We start from the raw sequence: 20611 nt of genomic DNA on the forward strand, positions 1-20611 counted from the left end.
TGCATTTTCTGTTGTCGCGATGTTTCCCGCTTAGAGCTGACCACGTGACTGCTCTAGTTTGCCGGTGGAAGAAATGCAGCAGGAACCTGCTGGTATACCTGACCGTTGCTTGCAGAGCTGCGTCTCTTTCCAGTGAATGAGATGGGGTCTAATACGCCATTTTGATTTTTTTCCCGCTTACTCGTCAATACTATTGGGCTAGTTAAGGGATATTTCTGTAAATTTAACACCATAACTCTGTTCCATTTGTTGCTGTGTCACAAATATTTTCAACGGATATTTACTAAGTGTGATATAATTGCTGTGAAAGTTGCGCAACTGATAACAATTGTAATGACTTGCGTGACTTTTTACAGCAATTTTATTACAATAAATATAATATGTTTAAAACATTTGTGACAAAACAACAAATGGAGGAGAGTTATGGTTTTAAATTTACAGAAATAGCTCTTAATAATAGTAACGAAGATAAAAAAATAAAAAAATAATCATCTTGGTATGTGAGACCTCACCTTAATGAAATGGCTAAACAAAGGCTTATCCTGTATCGGCAAGTCAGTGTCATGTCTGGGCTCATTCTTGGTCTGTTGCAATGCTGGTGTGCCAACTAGTTCTTGAGTACCGTATAGTCTGTTTTTTGCATGTGAAGTAAAGTACTATTTTGGACTGCCATGTAAGAAATTGCATTAATTGTTCACGGCAGGTTTTGTGTTACTGCTCGTCTCTTACCTCGCACTTCTGTTCCAACACACTGCCTCGTACTAATCACTCGTCCGTCGTACACAACACAGTCCTGATGCACCAGTTCCCGCACATGGGGCCCTTCGCTCACCAATGAGTCACTCGCCTTCTTCACGTAACTGCCTCGAGCCGGCGTCGCTGTTTTTATACCCCCAGCTCCCTTCCGGAATGATCTCGCTCCCCATTGAAGTGTCAGGGTCGACTTGACACCCGAAGCTCCCAGAACAATGCCATCCTAGTTACGCCACTCCACGCGGTGGCCTCCGGGAGCCCGCAGAATACTCCAGAGGGACTGAGGGTTCTATGATAAAGCGCTTTAGAAGGCTGAAGTGGGGGAGGGGGCTAGTGAAAACCGCCGCGAATCCGACAAGGAATGTCGCTTCAATGGGCCACGCCCCACCCAGGGGCCAACGGGCCGGTGGACTGGCTCGCAGGCTGCCTCGCGGCCCTGCCTCTAGTATGCATGTAACAATATGTACCAGAACAGGATGTGGCTGGGTGGGTGGGAACATTTAAGTTTCGAAAACACCGCACTGCGCTGCTTAACCCGAACAGTTTTGCTAAATTCCCTAGTGTTTTTTTTTAAAACTATTATTGAGAAAAATTTTTCTTAAAGCTTGTCAGTTGTATCAGGCCTATGGCCCTTTAAACGATTAGAGTTCAGGCGTGATGTCTAGTCATCGTTCTGTCACATTACATGTTGCGTCATTGTGTTGTGAGCGCTTATTGAAGATCTTTGGGAACTTCGTTGTGAACCGATTTTTGGGTCGGTAATTAACAATTTCTCGTATCGACACTGCATAAGCAGACATTTGCTGTCATTTTTATGGACTTTATGCAGGTTAATTTAATATTATGTAAATATTAGATTAGGCCCTTGTATTTACAAATTTTCAGATCTTGAACACATTAAAGTTTTTTTATTCTAGTTCTAAAACCTCTTACGCGAAATACGCATGTTTTACGTGCTTTTTTTAGTTTCATATTTTAATACATAATTTTTTTATGACTAATTTAAATATTTAATAGAAGTGTTTTTTAGTCTAAACTTATTTATATTTCTGACTGCTTAGTTTTGTATTAACTTTTAAATACCTGTGTTTTTTCAGTCGTTATTAGAATTCAAAAGATGAGGTAGGGACTATATGTGCTATCTTGTGGCAATAGCTTCAATTATTTTATCGCAGTTTCAGATCGACAGTAGCGACTTCATATCGTTCCAGCCTACCAATAGAAATGCACATATCATTGGAAATATATGAACCATAGTTCACGCGAACGAAGATCGTTTATTCTGAGTATGTGTCGGCGTAACGTTTATAGGGAAAGATCATTGGATCGCGAATAAGAGCAGAATTGTGGAACTGGCCATAAACGTATTGAATTTGGTAAAAATGTGATGAAAAAAATTCAGTAGTAGTAAATGTCAAAATGTATTGATTGTATGGAATAGACCACACTCTTTAACTGTTTTGACGCCCTTAAATATTCGGTTATGGTTTGGGAGATTACCATCTTATAACTTGTACATTTTCTTATATCACTAAATTCGCTCAGTGAACCAATAGTGCGATGACTGTGGGTCATCGCGAGTTTACTAGCTACTCGCTTGTCGACCTACTCACAACTCGTTTAGTGGGACCAGTTCGACGAATTAACTCACCACTCGGTTTGGCCTAGTGAGTGAAGTCAAAGTCTGGTTGAAGTCCCGATAAACCCTTGAAGAATGAATTTGTGGAAGAACTATACAATAGTCATAAAATAGTAATACAATAGTTATAAAATATAAAAGTGAGATTGTAATGGGAATAAGAACAAAAACATATTGTCACGCAACACTTCCCGTGAGCGAGTGAGTTTTACTCGCTGTGTTTATACTACGCTCGCTGAGCCTGACACTAGATCACTAGATGTTTGTCGGCGAGAAAAGCAGTAAACTCTGACAATGTAATCGCCACTCTAGCTGCAGTGAGTAGTGTTGAAGACTACGCTACAGTTTCTGCCCTTCGCTCGATGGTGTACCTTCTGGTCAGTCAGACTGCTGTGTGTGCTTATCTCACTTGTGACTGGCCCTAGGAAAGGTGAATTTGTCTTACTCTGTTATGGCCAGTCAAGGAAGTATCTCGATCCCGCCATTCTGATTTCGCTTCCCATTGTTCTCGAAATAACTCCAGCTCAGTTATGTATGATCCGTAACGTTTTTTTGGTCGGCACCCATTTCCCTTAATTGTTAATTTACCTAAATTACCTCGCTGTCGAAGAGTCCCTGAGGCGAAATACCTAAACGTGTCTTTGATGTGAAACTATGGTATACATCCCGGGGCCGCTTCATGAAGTATTTACAAAAGAGTTTTCAAGATGGCGAATTTTGCGCTTTAACGTTTCGCACGATGTGAAGTCGATAAACAGGTATGAAATGCGTTTGCCGGGAGGAGGCACAAGGCTTGCGTTGTGCCGGTTGCTGCCTCAGGCCTGTTCTTTGTGGGTGGGAACAGGATTGCCCACCGGTCCATGGCAACGTTCGCCATCTTTTCCACTCGGCGAAAAACCAAGCAGGGAGCCGGCCGCCTCGGGAGGATAGTGGCTCGACCACTGCTCGCCGCGGATCCGCAGGGACTCCACGTGGGCCAATCGTCGTGTGTTTCCTAAACTAATCGAACCTAAGTGTTTTTGTTGGGAAAGGGGGGGGGGTAGCTGGGTGGTTAAGGCCCCCGCCTATCCGGGCACACATACGGTGCGCGGAGATTCCGGTAAAACAACGCGATTTCTAAACTACTCAAGATATCCGAGTGGCGTCTGTTTACGAAAAGCATTTAAGAGTTAGCTGAGGGCCGAAAAGTACTTTTGATTTTGGATTAAGTTTTTAAACTGTATTTTTAGAAGAGTTAAAATGGCTAAAACACAATGTTTTCAGAGTAAAGTTTAGGCGTTAAACAACCGGTACAAATTCTTGAAAGCACTTAAGGGACTTGCAGTACTCCTTTATCTTCATTTCTCCGCAATATAATGTTGCGGCCACCATTAAAACTTCACAGTTATCCTGTGACGACGAGAAGACTGGGCGCCAGTTCAGAGACTTACGCTTAGAGGCTATACCACGCTAGAAGCACCAGCTAGCGTCGCGCTTATCATCCCGCCTCACTAATCCAGATACACCCCTGACGAGGCGGGCTCCTAAAGGAAGACTCTAGGGCGGCTTGCACAGCCGTGACTTGGACGAAGTGGATAGAGTGTTCTTACATTTGATTAAGCTGCCCAGGTTTTGCTGGAACGTCACTCGCCTGACACTGCAAGCAGCCCTAGGTCTGCACGCCTGATCATGCTGCGTTTCAGCCGCGCGGACCTTGCGATACGAGCACACATCGGCGAGAGAGTTCTTCGTCTTGCCCTTCAATAAAATACTGCATGTAAAAGCCTCAAACATGATTGAATGTGTTAATTCTTACGTGAGTTGGGGATAGACCAGTCTACTTCAACAAACGTCCTTGTGCTATTAGTTCTTATAATGCAAAAAAAAAAAAGTTTCTGTTTTCCCGCAAAACATGACTAGAGTTACATTAAAGTGTTGGATTTTTCATCAGCTCTTCAAGTTTCGCAATAATAAAGCAATATTATTAAATCGTCAAGCAGTCGTTATTGGATTGCATGTATAAAATATTAGCATTTATTAATTTTAATTTTTTAAACTTTTTAGTTTATATATATATATATATATATATATATATATAGAGAGAGAGAGAGAGAGAATCGCTCAAGCAAGTACTGGAACATAAATAATTATTACAGGTTTAATCAAGAGTATTTGCATTGCTCCGACATACAATAATTGTATTGCAGTCAGCACGTGATAACACAAATAAAACAGTGATATTCAAAGAAGGATCATTACTAATTATAGTTGGAAGTAGACACGAGCCTTTTTAATCGCCAAGAAATAAGTTCCAAAAAAATTGTATTTTTTTTTTATAAAAACTAGTTTTAGTGAGAGAAATAAAGGAAAGTTATCAAGAACCGATTTTAGCAAACAATTTTTTTACGTGTGATGAAGCGTCTGTTCGTTGGTTATGTCCGTGACAAATCTTTATACGGGCTGTTCTTTAGAATCCTTAGAATAAAACACAGCAGGGAAAATTGCCCATTAGCGCTTCAGTCAGGGCCGCAACTAGAGTCTCTGGCACCCGGGGCATGAATGGATTCATGCGCCCCCCTCCCCCCCTCTTTTTTTTTGTACATACCACACCAATAAAGCGGGGGGTCCAGGGGCCCTCCCACGGAAAAATGGTGCTATTTAAGCATTTTCCATACCTACATGTAACAGTTTCTGTGCTACTGTAACTTCCATGCATGAACCTACTCAGTGGCGTAGCCAGGATTTGTGTATGGGGGGTGTTAAGAAGCATGTGCCCCCCCCCCCGGCCCGTATTAAAGCGGGGGGTCTGGGGGTCCTCCCCCGGGAAAAAATTTGGATTTTAAGGTGTAATATAGTGCTATTTTAGCAGTTTCCGGTACTTAAATTTAAATATTGTAATGGTAAAATTTTATTAATTTTAATATGAAGTTTGTTTGAGTGTTAATAATAAATTAATTAATGATTTGGTGCTAAGGGGGGGGGGGTGTTTGTACCCCTAACACCCCCCCCCCCCCCCCGTCTACGCCCTTGAACCCACTATGTCCATAAAGTAGTCCGTATAATCACTAGACTTGTTCATTAAATATGTTAAGACATTATATTGTAAATCAGATTAGACATTCCTGGCATGCAAGTTAAAAAAACTTTGTACCAGTTACCAGTTGTAGTAGGAATTACAATGCAAGCGATTTCGGCGCCCCCACAGCTTTGCGCTCGGGGCGTATGCCCCGCTTGCCCCCCCCCCCCCCCTAGTTGCGGCCCTGGCTTCAGTGTTGAAGAAGTTTATACGGCCGGATTAAGGAGTGTCCTTCCTTGTACAAGCCACAAGGAAGTGGGGACAATGTTAGGATAAAGGAAATTTTCATAGCATTAGTGCATTATGGGTCCAGTCAGCAGTTAGCCTTACGTGGGGAATCGATTCGCATGGTCTCGTCTATGTCCATAGAAGCAGCGTGGCGAGTCATCCAGTACCTAGGTCTCGCTTGCAGAACCCGCTCATCTGGTTCACTCTACACTTTCTGTGACGCTCATCTGGTTCACTCTCGCCTGAGATTTTCGGCTTTGGCTGTACCCTCTGCAAACTACTCGTGTACAGTATACTTTGCTATAATCTAATGCCACTACTTCATTGTAGATTTTTCTCAATGTATATTGAATTGCTTGATTGTTCTTATAAATTTGTATTGCCGGGTTCTAAAATTGAGGAAATTATAACCGAAAACCATTTGAGGCCCTTAATTTTGTGTTTTGCTCTTAAGCATTAAAATGAAGATCGTGTTGATCAAGAATGAAAATGAAGTGCTCACTGTTCTTGTGTTCGCAGGTTCAAGGAGAGCCAGAGTATCGCGATCAACGAACCAGGAACGATAGGAATATGTAAGTAGATACGATACTCTGAGAAGGGTTTAACAATGCATTTTTTTAACGGTTTTACCGTCATTTCAATTTTAAGCTTTTTATCCAAATTTCTGATATGCAAGGCCATGGTCATTATGTTATGCAATCTGTATACAGCATTAGAGTCTGGTATTCAGATTTATAGGCTGGAGCCTAAAAGCCACTTGTGACTTGTCACCCTCAACAGTTCAGGCCCGGCGGAGGCTGGTATTGTGACTTGTCACCCTCACAAGTCCAGGCCCGGCGGAGCCTGGTCTTGTGACTTGTCACCCTCACAAGTCCAGGCCCGGCGGAGCCTGGTCTTGTGACTTGTCACCCTCAACAGTTCAGGCCCGGCGGAGGCTGGTCTTGTGACTTGTCACCCTCACAAGTCCAGGCCCGGCGGAGCCTGGACTTGTGACTTGTCACCCTCACAAGTCCAGGACCGGCGGAGGCTGGTTTTGTGACTTGTCACCCTCACAAGTCCAGGCCCGGCGGAGCCTGGACTTGTGACTTGTCACCCTCACAAGTCCAGGCCCGGCGGAGCCTGGTCTTGTGACTTGTCACCCTCACAAGTCCAGGCCCGGCGGAGCCTGGTCTTGTGACTTGTCACCCTCACAAGTCCAGGCCCGGCGGAGGCTGGTTTTGTGACTTGTCACCCTCACAAGTCCAGGCCCGGCGGAGCCTGGACTTGTGACTTGTCACCCTCACAAGTCCAGGCCCGGCGGAGCCTGGACTTGTGACTTGTCACCCTCACAAGTCCAGGACCGGCGGATCCTGGACAGCTCGTCACAGTTGTCATCCCCTGGTCGCCTCCAGCGAATGGCGACCGACGTGACTTCACACGGCGCGCTCCTGAGAACCGTCTCGGCTTCAGCTCTGGTATTTTCTTTCTTTTAGTTTCCAAGGTTCGTCTACAGCGATTTCGTTAGAGACTGAAGGAACTACCTCAACATTTGCAACTTTTCCCCCCTTTTTATTCCCAAGTTCGGCTTCAGCGCGAGAAAAAAGAGGTTAAGGTTTTTTCCTATAGGATTTCTCATCTTCACCTTTATTTAGTTATAAATATCTTATAAATGTTTTACGACCAGGTTATTAAAATTATTTCTTTTTTTAAGTTAAAAATGACGCTTTAAAGTTGGCTATTTGTGGAAACCGTATCGGTAACGATGCGATATATTGCCCTTGAAAAATAACCAAAATTCATTATGATACTTTCATATATGCATACATCGCTAACATTGACTTATTTAATATCGCGGTCAATTATTGCTGCCGCGTGCATTTGTCACCGCTCAATCAGCTTTGAACAAATTAGCACGACTGAAATCTACTCCGCCAATATTGATATTTTCAAAACTTGATTGCGAGAGCACATGTCGGTGCTATGGGTTGTAATGTAGCATATTGAAGGTTCGCTACCGCAGGTGTGTGGCTATGTGCGCGCCGCTCTGCAGGGAAGCACAGCGGCCTAGCCTCGCCCCAAGGCCACGCCAGCCTGCTAGCGCCGCGCTCGGACTGTTGCTGTACTACACAGCAAGGGCGCACATCTGGAGGATTCTCGAGTGTGCTGCCCATATACATTCAATAAGCAGAAAACTTAATATACACCAAACTTAATATTATCAAATTAAAGTGAAACAGTCGAAATAATCTGAAACGAAACACATGGAAATGAAATACAACCAAATGTAACGAAATGAATTGAAAACTAATGTATAAATTTAAATGATTGTTAACAATATAAATGAACAGATAGGTACCCAAATTAAGAGAAATAAATGATATTTAGAGAAACTACATAAAAAGGAATCAAAATAAACCAATATTAAAACAATAAAACAATTTGCATTTCCCAAGAAACATAGTTTGTAAGTTTGCATGTATCCACTTCGTTTCACAGCTCACTATTTTGCAAGTGCAAGCGGGCCCCCCGAGTGAGGGCTTCTTATATCCCGAGGTGGGGGCAGGCTTAGTAAATATAATGAAAAAAAAAAAAAACTGAAAAAAATGACGCCCCCTCCCCTTAGTTTTATTAGTAAATTATTTCGTAAACTTTATCCCTCCAAGTCGGTCGGCATAAAGACTGGAAACCGCAGCGTAGAACAATTCCCTGCCGATCTTGCCTTACATAATCTCAGTGTCTTACCGTTTGAAAAATAATTTCGGACGTTGAACACTCAAAGTGATGTGCTGTACCGTCTTATTTTTTATCCTTTAGAAATCTAAGTGGAAAAAATATAAAGGATATGTTTAAAATTATAGCCCAATTTCCCATTAAATGAAGAAATAGTAAATTACTGCACAATAGTCATGAAGTTGGGCTCTTGGCCAACTTACTGTCTGATCTAACTACAGGGTTTATTCAATATGCGTACCTAGTACGTAGCATTTAGTGCATTTTCAAATTTCGTTGGATTGGTTGTTGAACGGTTAGTTGGCGCCCATGAAACTATGCACCTTGTTTTCTTCTTTCGTTTATATTTTTTAAAGCCAAATTTTGACGTAGATATAAAAATAAAAATAAAGTTATACATTCTGTACAGTAAAATTACACACCCGTTTCGATCACAATGTTTTTCCAAGAGATTTCACGGGTGGCACACAGGCTCATTGTGATTTTGGCGTCTGTATGTAAAGGACTATACTAAAATCAGATATGCGTGGTTTTGAAGTCCAGTGTTTTCGAAACGAATCATCTCCACCCACTAGTGATGTAAATCGAAAGAAGAATATTTAACACCCTAGGTCTTGGAGTTCAAAGTATTGTATCTGTCGTCGTCGTAAGAACGTCGGAAGGTGTGGTAATCGCTTACGAAGCATTGTACCGCCTTTTTCACGTCCTCATTGCCGTTGAAAGCTGAGACTGAAATATGCTGTCAGTAATAAATGCATTTGTAATAGTTCCAGTAGACACCATGCCAATATTCGGAGGTTGCTGTGAACTGAATGTTGCAACTCGGGTAGTAGAGCATTCTAAATTTATTATCCTACGAATAATATTTTTTGTTATGGGTGTGGCGGTATTAAGAGTTCTTTCGTCACGCTATCACACATTGTGGTTCGGGTTCACTCCGTTCTGTGAACTACCTTCTTCAGTTTTCTGACAAGAGCGACACGCAGTCGCTTGTTCGTAGAGACTCGGCAACCTTGCAGACACATTTGGCGGAAATCTGAATATCACATTTCTGCTCTCTCCGAAGTTATTTATAATAAAGTAACCTGCAGGGCAACGTCATCATGTATTGTTGTTCTAGCATGTCTCGGACTCATGGCATACATGTCAAAACCTGTGGCACTGCGGAAGAAATTAGTTAACATCTGTGCATTCCTACTCTGCCCGATCTGGCATTTGATGGTGTCAACAAGCATGCGGAAAGCTTGGAAGTTTGGTTTGTTGGTGCAAGAGTTGAGGAAAGCTGCAGTCGCAGCCAGCGGGGTTGAAGTGGAGGAACTCGCCTCTTGAGCCGAGACAGTCGCCGTCACGTGGCCTTGGCGCCGTCACGTGACGTCACGTCCCGCCAGACGCGCCTCGCATCCGCCACTCCCTCGTGTGACCGTGAGGCCCCTCCCCTCCCCCGCCGGGGATTCAAAAAATAACAGCAATCTAGCTACAAACGTTCATTTTGGAAATATTGTTGAACTCCATAGTAGGCAACAAAAGTGTCACAGCCCTCCTACACTGAAGCAGCAGGAATTGTGTTTAACGAAGTTATCAAACAATGGTCTTCAGAACAAATTATAAGATGTCCATTTTTTTTTCCCCTCAAACAAAATATTTATTTACAAATTTTATGTGTCAACCTTGGAGTATTAAAAGTCTACTAATCCCTGAGTTTTTAGTATGACAATTTTATTTTTAAATTCCATTATAAAGAATACATTTTCATAAAATATGATACAATGGTTATTCTGGACCCCTTTCACAGAACCCTGGCTACGGCCCTGCGTAAGTTCTCGTCACATACGTGCCATGTTTGTAACTGCACTGCAGTTAGGTTTCAGCTTGACAATGAAGTGTTACACATCCAAGCTCTATTTATTATGTAATGAACCCAAAGTGTAGCTATATGTAGAAATACAGCAACAATCACACTCAAAATTCATTGTAACAGTGGTAGGGTAGTAAAACTCTGAAATTTTTTATTTCCTACTTGTATTCTCATTCATACTGAAATTGAAAATAAGTATTCATCTCACCTCTTATCTGTCATTCAGAAATACTTCCAAAAGAAATTTTTCCAAGTATACTTTTGGCACTAAAAAAATAATAAAACTGTATGCTTACCATGAGTATGTAATTCATGAACAGAGATATACTTATGTTAACTTCTAAAGGCTTTTGGATTGCACATACTGTAGTTTTCTAATGAAGTGACCACAAAACCGTTAATAATAAAATATTTTTATTACTATGAAAGTATGCCAAGAATTGTAAGATTAAGTGTAAAAATTCAAGTACCATTTCAAAAAACAATTTTATAAATAATTATATCCTATGAACACAAATGTTTTGGTTCTATACTTATCATGTTTATAAACATGAGAGAAAGAATTAAATTTTTTTAAATTAAAAGCTTAGTGACTAATGAGGTATTAGCAAGGTCGAATGACTAATAAGGTACATTATAAAATGATTCACACAAATATGAATAATGGAACATTGCTTGATGTTCATGCCATCATGCATTATGCAATCCCAGTGACTAATTTTAGCTTATAAAGGTTACACATGAAATGTATACTTCCTGCAAAACCTGGGCTGAAAAAAGTTGAGCTTGGTTTTGGCTATTGTCTCAAGTAAAGAACTTTTCTCAAAAGTAACAAAATATTCAAAGCCATATTGTACAAGCCAGGCACATTGCACTGTTATAGAAATGCTGGCTGAATGTCAGATGTTACCTACTCAGTTTACCCTCCCATATACTGCAACTCCATAGTACATATTTGTAAAGTACTGGGGCTGTGCTGATTGATTGGTCAGATCACATGTCTCCCAAAGAAGCCATCTAGATGTGATTCTCATGGTCAGCATTGGAGTGAGCGTGTGGGTTTTCTCAGGGTATTCCTGTTTCCCTGTTTCCCCCACCTTTGCATTTCACCAAAGCTCCCTTTTCATCACTCCTCATTGTCTCAAATAACTTTGAGTCAACACCATTGTTAAGCCCTTATTCTTTCAGTAAACTATTTTGGCTAATAAAGATACACAATTATTTTATTCACTAGACGTATGTGTGTAAAGTACTTGCCATGTTCATTGGTATATTGTGAGAATCTTTAGACAAAACTAGGTACCTATGGATAAATAAAAATGAAGTTCAACTCCTTTTCTTGTAATTAATAGTTTGATTAGTTATCAAACATTTTTCTTCATAAAAGTAAATTTTGGGCTAGCAATTGTTGGCAATGTGATGAAACTAATGTTATTAAAATCTTCAATTACTTTCAGCCTAAGTAGAATTACCAATCATGTTTTATTTTTTAAATACATCAGAAATTTACCAAACTCTTCACAAACACGTGTGAATTTACTGACTTTTAAGACAGGAACTATTTAGGAATGTGTAAGTGCCATCCTAATATAATAATTTTTTTCCCCGGAGACTGTAGAGTTTAGCAGTTTGAGTGTCCAAAAGTGTCAAAACTGAATAAGTTAACACCTAACTCCATCAATTGTTTACAAACAGTATTTTAGTTAGTGAGAATGTGTTAGAACATGACACTTTAATTCCTTGTCTACTGATTGAGAAACTTTATTTTTTTGTTATTCTTCTACTCACTTATTAGGCAGATGTTAATTTAATCTCATTTTTACCACTTAAGTCAATAATATATTTTTATTTTATTATATTATATACCTATGTTTTATATTTATTGACTTTTTTTTCAAAATGTTTATGTAGTTATAATTGTATCACAAGCTCACATAATTCAATAAATGTTCGTGTTTTTCCTGCACGGCAGTGTAATAACTGAAAGCTTGAGGTACATTTATTATTTTTTTTCTGTTGATAAAGTTGATTTGTCATGTTGTGACACATACAACATTAAGAAAAGTGAAGAAAATAAATAAGCTAGGCTTCCATTAATCATACATTAGAAAGTAGCCTACCTATGTGGCCCCTACAACAATTGCCAACCCGACTCTATTTTCTTGTGACGTGACTGTCCATGTGCAGATCTTTCCTGCTGTGCAGTTAGTGAGCTCACAGCTAAAGGTCATGGTCTCAACCTGGTTTTCCTCTGTTGCCAGCCACAGTTCAGGATCAACCCGGCACCGGCCCCCGGCTTGTGTCCGTATTTGTCCACTTGATGATGGAATATGTGAGGTTATGTCACTCCACAAGGTCAGGCTGTTACGAAACTGGCGAGTGCTGTGTGCTTCTGTACTGTTACATCTGAAACTGTTTTAATGGGCATTGTATGAGAGGCAAACATCATACGACATGAAAGGAGGAGAACATCTCTATTTGATCACTGTGCTGTTATGGCATCTTATATGAGCAATTTTACAAACTGTTTTCATAGTACATATTTATTACTTGTCTATGTATGTATAACAAAATCAAGAAAGATGCTAAGGGGCCTCCCTAGTAAAAATTTTTTGTGCGCTGGACTACTGGCCACATGCTGCAGCTAGTGGATGGGCGGAGCTTCTCGTGGGGAAGGGGAAGAAGCAGAGTGGTGGCTGTAAAGGGAGGGTTGGAGGGGAAGGCTGTTTTGTCATTGTATCTGCTGGAGTCCAGTTGCTGCGTTATCTGCGAACAAGGTCACTGCAAGGTGGGGGACTGCCTATGGCTACCTACACCAACAGGATCAATTTCTCGTGTCGCCTTGCTTTCTTTTCGACAGTGTTTATTAATTTGAAAAATAAGATTAGTGTTGCGCTCCAGACTATATCCATGAATTGCAAACAGCTTTAATTCATGTTTCAAAGTGTTTTTTTTTTTAATTTACATACTAAATAATTTAAGACATTTATATTCATTACAAAAAATTGATGTCACCAAAAATCAACGAATGGCTTGTGGTTTCAAAACATCAAAGGCTACTTAATAAAGTTCATTAAATCACAAAAATTCTCCAACCTTTTTACTTTCGAAATAATATTTAAGTGATGAATGGTTTTTCACGAACAGTAAAATATTTATAAAAATCTTCCTGATCGCGACGAAAAATCACGCTTACTTATAGGTTGTTTTATAAAACTGGGAATAATAAAATGAAAAAATTAAATATTTTTACTTGTACACATAATATAAATTTAAAATTGCAATAACTAAACTACGAAAATTGTTTTAATCTACTTCGTGAAGAAAAAGTCACTTCACAATTCTGTGCACTGACGACACATTGTCAACTTTGTATTCTAGGTCTCAGATCGTGTTTAGTTAACACAATATATTTTACGGACACGTCATATTACTATTTTCTGGCACTTATTACATGTTTACCATTTGATTTTTCAGCATATATATATATATTAATTACTTTAATGATGCACAATATGATTAATATTTTAACATAAACAAACTAGAATTGCATTCCAAGCTTTTATAGAGACTGTTTATGTGCGGTATTGATTTTTTAGATGTTGCAAAAACGGACTACAGGTACGTCATACTTATTCAGTCACGTTGTAGTCCACCTGAGTTCAAATATGATCGAAGGAGTTTGGGTGGTATGGAAGAACTCAGTGTGAACTGACTGTTGTGCTCAAGGTTTCAGTGAATTTATAGTTAGAATAAATTTTTAGCTTAAGTACATTATTTGGTGTGGTATTTAGGCTGTCAAAAATGGTTCTAAATATGGCTACATTGATGTTTGATGAGAACTACTTTTTTGTCTGAAAAAAATATCTCCAGTGACACCCTTAAATAAACCATTGCTATTGTTGGATTTTCTATACAAATTAACAAACCATTTTTTGTTTCATCACTGTCATTAGCTGGTCTTGTATCATACAAAAAATTGTATGTTTTGTTTATTTAATTATGACTTTTATCTTGGTGTCATACATCGGTCAAAATAGTTAGAATTTTATTTAGAATAGAGTTTAAGCAAGGTAGAAAACAGTGGTTAATTTAACATCTAAAACTAGATAAAGAATTTTGTTGCCTAAAGAGGTTCACATTTTATAGTTAATTTCATTAAGATTATTTTTAAATATCTGCTAAAATTGAAAAAACTATTTTCTGAAAAGTTTAATAGTACTTTATAAGATCATACATACCCTTTCAGGAATATTTGAACGCTAACATTTCAAATTTATGTTTCACTTGTGATAAAATGTAATTTAACTACAGCAACACAACTACTGGAAATAATACACTTCAATTCATGTGTTATGATTTTTTTTATGCTGTTAATAACTACACTACACACGAGCAAATTCATTAGACATAAAACTAAGCAATACTGCTTAATATTTTAAAATGTGTGTACAACATTAACAGAAAATTAAATAATTAAATTCTTTAATATTTTACTCAATAGGTATTTCATATGTTCAAACAACGTGAACTATGCTTTCATGTAAATTAAGCCACATTAGTTATCAGAGAGGAAAGGCACATGTATTCAGTTTTAACCACAAACTTTCTGAAAGACAAAACAAATGAACTGCATTCATTACATTCAGATCATTCATTAAGTGAAGTGAATGTACTACAAATCGCAAGACAGTTTCTTAAAACTACACACACGGTTATCAAAACATTATTGCATAAAAATCCTATAGTATTTCATGTTAACTTAAAAATAGTCAATATTCACCAAGTTAATTGCATGTGGGAACTGCAAAAAGACATGATTTTGATAATTTAATTAACGTTTGCAAAATATTGTAAAATCTAGCATTAAGAAAGTAACCAAATTCGATCTTGGATTTTGTGTTAATATATTATACCTTGGTTAGCAATTAATTTAGAGTTTGCTTCTCTTGGTAGAACACGGAAGATAAGTCACCTTCAGGTATTAATGGTAACAAATTTAAAATAAATTTGGAAGAGGGGCTCAAAGTATCTGAACAAGTTGTTGACTTTCCTGATAATTCATTGACATTTCGTGAAGCGTCTCGTCGTCGTACTGAGCTATCCTAGCTGCTGATCTTCCGTGTAGCTGACACTCGGCATCGGGACATTGAGCTCGGGACAAATTTACAGGTTACCCAGAATACTTGTATTTTTTTTTAACTCATAAGTATTTAGCTTTATTTACAATGTCACAAATGTAAAATCATTTATTTCATACCGCTCCAGCTTCCAGCTAAAGCAACAGATGAGAAAATTGCTTAAAAATTATTTAACTTATAGGTACAGGCCTTTTAATCGAAAGTAGCATACCATACAGCAAAAATGCACGAATTATTATAAGTAGATGTAAAATTAATAAATTGAACACAAAATAATTCATTTAATTAAAATTATTTGCATGTTTATTTCTTGCATATTGTGATGTATTGGTAATATTGATTTAATGTTGGTTTTTGAATAATAATAATAATAATAATAATAAATACATTTTAGTTAATAAAGTTTCCAACTTTTTAATGTATACTTTACTGTTAAACAAATCTACTTCCTGCCTTTTATTACTTAATTGAGTTGTAGGAATAAGTCTCTGAAAGTGTACATAATCTTTATTGCACATTATGACTGTTTAACAGCTAATTTTAAAATGATCAATAATTTTTGTAATTAAAACATATTGTCCATAATTACACATTGTTAAAATTAATTTTGTAACATTATTGTAAAATACACAATTTTTTTCCTTCATCTACTTATTTCTTATTATGTTGAATTCTAATTGACTGAATGTTAAGTAATCTTCAATGTGCATACTTGTGCTGAGTATGAGTGTGTCCACAGGAGTTTCAGGCAGTGATGATGTCTGCAGCGCAGAGTGTGTGGTCCGACATGGTAACTCCACCACCGTTGGCTTGACAATGAACCCGGCCAACGGTAGAGGAGTTCCTTGGCTTGGCCATGCGGTACTTCTGGACCAGCAGAGGACACGTTTCATGGCAGCTGGATCGACACTAAACCCTGTGTTTAGTTCTGATATGAGTGAAGCTTTGTTAGTGAGTTCACTCCATCTGCATTGTGGGTAATTAAACATGCTAATTTAAGGTGTTAAAAGGACACTAACAAATACTGCCACTTTATTCATGCAAACTACACAAAAAAAAAAGGAAAAAAAAAAATTAAGAACCATGAGATAAGCATTTATAACATAATGGTAACATACATTTTTTAATGTTTTACTTTAACAAAGAAAAAATAAACAAATAAATACTTCTTAATTAACATTACTGCTGTGGTGGTGTCCTACTTGGAGGAATGCGGATTAAACTAAAACATTAAGAATTCTGATAGGTTGAAAACAGTGATCTGAAAACAGCTAAGAACGTTGGGAGATGAAAATCAAGAGGCAATGAGATGAGCCAGAATATAAATAGCTTGTAATAATCTATTACTCTAACATTTAAATTGCTGTTAATTGCACAATTACAATTCTTACGTTGAACACATGAGTTTATACTCGCATGAAGCGTATGCTTGTCAGAATTATGAGTCACCGTTGAGAAAACATGGAAAATTTGAGAAAAGAAAAAATAAAGTACTATAAGTTATTGCAAAGACTTTAGCAAAATTCCTTGACCTTTTAAGTTTAGAGAAATACCAGCTACTAAAAGGTGTTGAGTGTTGCTTCTTTCAGCTTTTCCTTTCATATGATAGAAAGAATTGAATCACTGCATATTTTAAAATGTGTATCTAATTTACCCTAGAATAAATATTTTAATAGCTTGGTTTTATGATAATTTTGTTATTGTTAATTTATAATATTTTGATTAAATGGTTGGTTGCCTTTTGGTTGGTTACCTTTTTTGAGGCCAGCTCCAGACAACCATTTCAAACACGATACCCAGCCAGGATTTACTTTACAAGAAAATAATTTTGTTTAACTTACAATTATTTATGAAGTAAAAGTACAACCAAAAATCCTGAACAAGATATCACCTGAACTTATTAAAGCATAGCTGTAAGAAAAAGGAGTGGTTACAGAGTGCATGTATGTACTAGAGTTTTCAAAGAAATAATGTATTTTTGCCTAAAACACACAATTAATAACAAAAGCATAGCTTTGACTTGGTTTCATCACTGACGAGACACCTTATAAATTCTAATGTGTAAGATTCACAAATAAACAATGGGATTCAGTTATGCTGAAATGAGTGGCAGCATCTTGCAGAAAAATTTATCAACTCCCATCTCATAACTACAGCAAAAATCAAGTAAAGCTTAAACAGAAAACTGTAATATCACGTGTCTTAAACGTAAATGTATTTAGGTATACAAAAAGAAACAAAAATAATATAATTTCTAAAACGTTTTGTGGCTAGGTATTAAAAGGATTAGAATTAATGACGTCTGTAATTTTATGTGACAAAAAAAAATACATATAGATCTGCAAAGCCTTAAAAATATTACTAAAAATTAACCCTTTAACTTCAGAATTGAAACACTGTGAAAGTTTTATATTGTGAGTGTACTTTTAGTGCAACCGTCGCAAGCAAACATTTCAGAGCTCTGATGCTGTTACTATTACACACTTGTGGGAGTTGGTATAGCCAGATTAAATACAATATATTGTAACCCTTTCCTCAGCAACAGTACTGAACTCAAAACAATTTACATACTTCTAAAGCACTTGCAATTTTGATGAAGATAATTTTTTATGAAAGCTAGTGAACATATTTATGTATTGGTTATATTATTTAAAAGTTAATAGACTATTTAAATTTTTTACAGTGAAAAACAAAAACTAGAGATTTTTTTTTGTTAAGTTGCTAATTATAATATAACTTATAATCTTCAAGGTTTTTGTAATTTAGTTTTAAGTTTGGTTTTAATTATATTTATTAATTAATTTTAATCATGCTAAAGGCTATGTAAAAAGGTTTTTAAAAATATGTTAAACTTATCTATGCAACAAGACAGTATGTCTACCTCCGCGCAGATGGCGGGGAGTTGAAGGGGGTGTGTGACGTCAGAGTGTGGACGGAGTCGGGGAGTGTTTTTGGCACTTGGCAGCCAGTGAGAGAGGTGTGTGTGCCTTCGCGTCAATATTGGGATAATGGCTTTACGTGCAAATATCAGGAATGATCAAGGAGTCGCTGCTACTTGTTGGTGAAGTGTGCCAAGCAGTTTGGTGTGGCTGCTAAGCACCTGTTTGGAATCGGTGCGAACACAAGCAGTACACTTTTAACTGGAAATGTGCCAGGTGTTTGGCATTTCTTATTCAGAAATGTCAATGATATCGGCTCAACTTGCAAGTAAGTGAAGTCGCTCTGATTTGTACTGTCCCTGCGAGTAATGTACCAGTCATTTTTTTGGCAAGGACCCATTTTTTCCTTGCCTTTTATTGTGGCAAAGCTGTGTGGGATTGTCGGTGGAACTGATAATCCCTGTCCACATAAAAGTATTATGTGGAACTCTTAGAACAATCTTTGCAAAGATTTTTTATAATGAAATTTTAATAATCTTTAAAGTGGCGTAATGTGAAAGTAAAGAAGGCTCGAGCCAGTAACAAGAAATGAATATATTTAAATTGAAAGCTTGGGTATTTTTGGAACATTAAATTTGTTTTACAAACATTTTAGTTTTAAATATGGTTTTACATAGCCTATATTTTTGTCAGTTAAAGCCTGCTAGTAAACTTTTAATGGATATTATTGTTTTGGTTTTTAATGAAATATATATACTATTATTTTAATTTGTGTGCACCCAAATTATGTTAATCTTTAGCTATTATATTTTGTGGTATTTATATAATTGGTTTACCTGAATTCTTTCACTGCTAGGCATGAAATTTTACCATCTATGAATTTATTATTGGAATAAAAGTCAACAGCTTGACTTCAAACATGTCTACTCAAAAGTCACTTCTTTGTCGACTTTGTTTGTTTGATAAATTTTCTTTGGTTTTTGAGACATCAGTTCAGGGTATCGGCATGCTTGAAAGAATGCACTTTTGAAGAGGTGTTTTAATTTTATTCAGGAATTTTTTTTAACACATTAACGCTACTCCCAACTGGGTGTCTAAATTGTATTCACTGCCTTGGATAGCGAGTAGTAACTACGTCTCTTGCTTTCAAGTACATAATTTACGTAAAATTACGAGAACTGCTTACGTAATTACATAACACCATAGGTTACGGTGCGCTGACTAGGCAAGTCAATCAAATAGGGGCCCACACCATATTGTAAATGGACCAGTTCATTTGGTGACTGAATACCATATATTCTTTGCATACACAGGAAACCAAATTCATAAACTCATGGCTGCAGCCACTAGAAACATAAAATGCAAACTTCAGTCCCACAAATGTCAGTTACTGTCACAAAACTTGATTCTTGCATTATGTACAGACGATATGAAGCAGATGTCAGGATAAAGTAAAATCGGAGCAGAGTTCTTTACTTTGCTGGTTGGCGAGTTGCCATCAGTGCTGTGTAACCACCTCGAAAAGCAAAGACATTGCTTTCACACGGTAGTGGATAAGTACTCCAACATGGCCCGAGTGTGATTCGTCAGCTGCATCTTTTAAGTTTTCTGCGGGATCTAGCACACTTAGACACTACACTAAATTGTCCCACACAAGTATCACAACACTGCCCAGTACTACATTGCAACGCTACGGCATGAATCACTCCAAATTTAGCGCTAGTCATGACAGCAGTGCCTCACAGTGGCGTAATCCGTAACTAGTTTTTAAAACGCTGGTAAAAACATAACGTTGCACACAAAGAATTAAAACATTAAAAAATGCTGGTAAAATGATTACAGAAATAAATTAAATATAAAGCCCAAACAAAAGCAGTACAAAAAATTAAACTCTGAAAGTTAAAAAAGCAATTGAAAACCAACAGCCAAAATTTAAAGTTACAATGTTACCAACTTAGACCAAAAGTCATTAGACCTAGTGACTTTGTAAATGGGTCATTCTCCAAAAAGTGTGCAATTTGTATTTTGAAATCTCAAAACTTAAAAATATGATTTTTTCATTATTATTTTTACAAGTTACCTACAGTATTATGTACATTATTGCTGTTGTGATTGTTCTTCAAAAAGATATTATATTAAAAAGTTCACATTCATGGAGGTGAGATTATGGTAACGGAGGTGAGAATAGAGTTCATAGAGTAGAATTAATCTCTAGAAGCCAGTATAATAAATAACCACAGACAGACAGAAAATGTACCTATAATCTTTAGACACAATTATGCTAATTTACATAAACTTAAATTTCACATTTTGATGTTAGCAAGTAATTTGCACTGTTAAATCAGCCTCCGA

The sequence above is a fragment of the Bacillus rossius genome, assembly GCF_032445375.1.
Source record: "Bacillus rossius redtenbacheri isolate Brsri chromosome 4 unlocalized genomic scaffold, Brsri_v3 Brsri_v3_scf4_1, whole genome shotgun sequence".
In the NCBI taxonomy this organism is placed as follows: Eukaryota; Metazoa; Arthropoda; class Insecta; order Phasmatodea; family Bacillidae; genus Bacillus; species Bacillus rossius.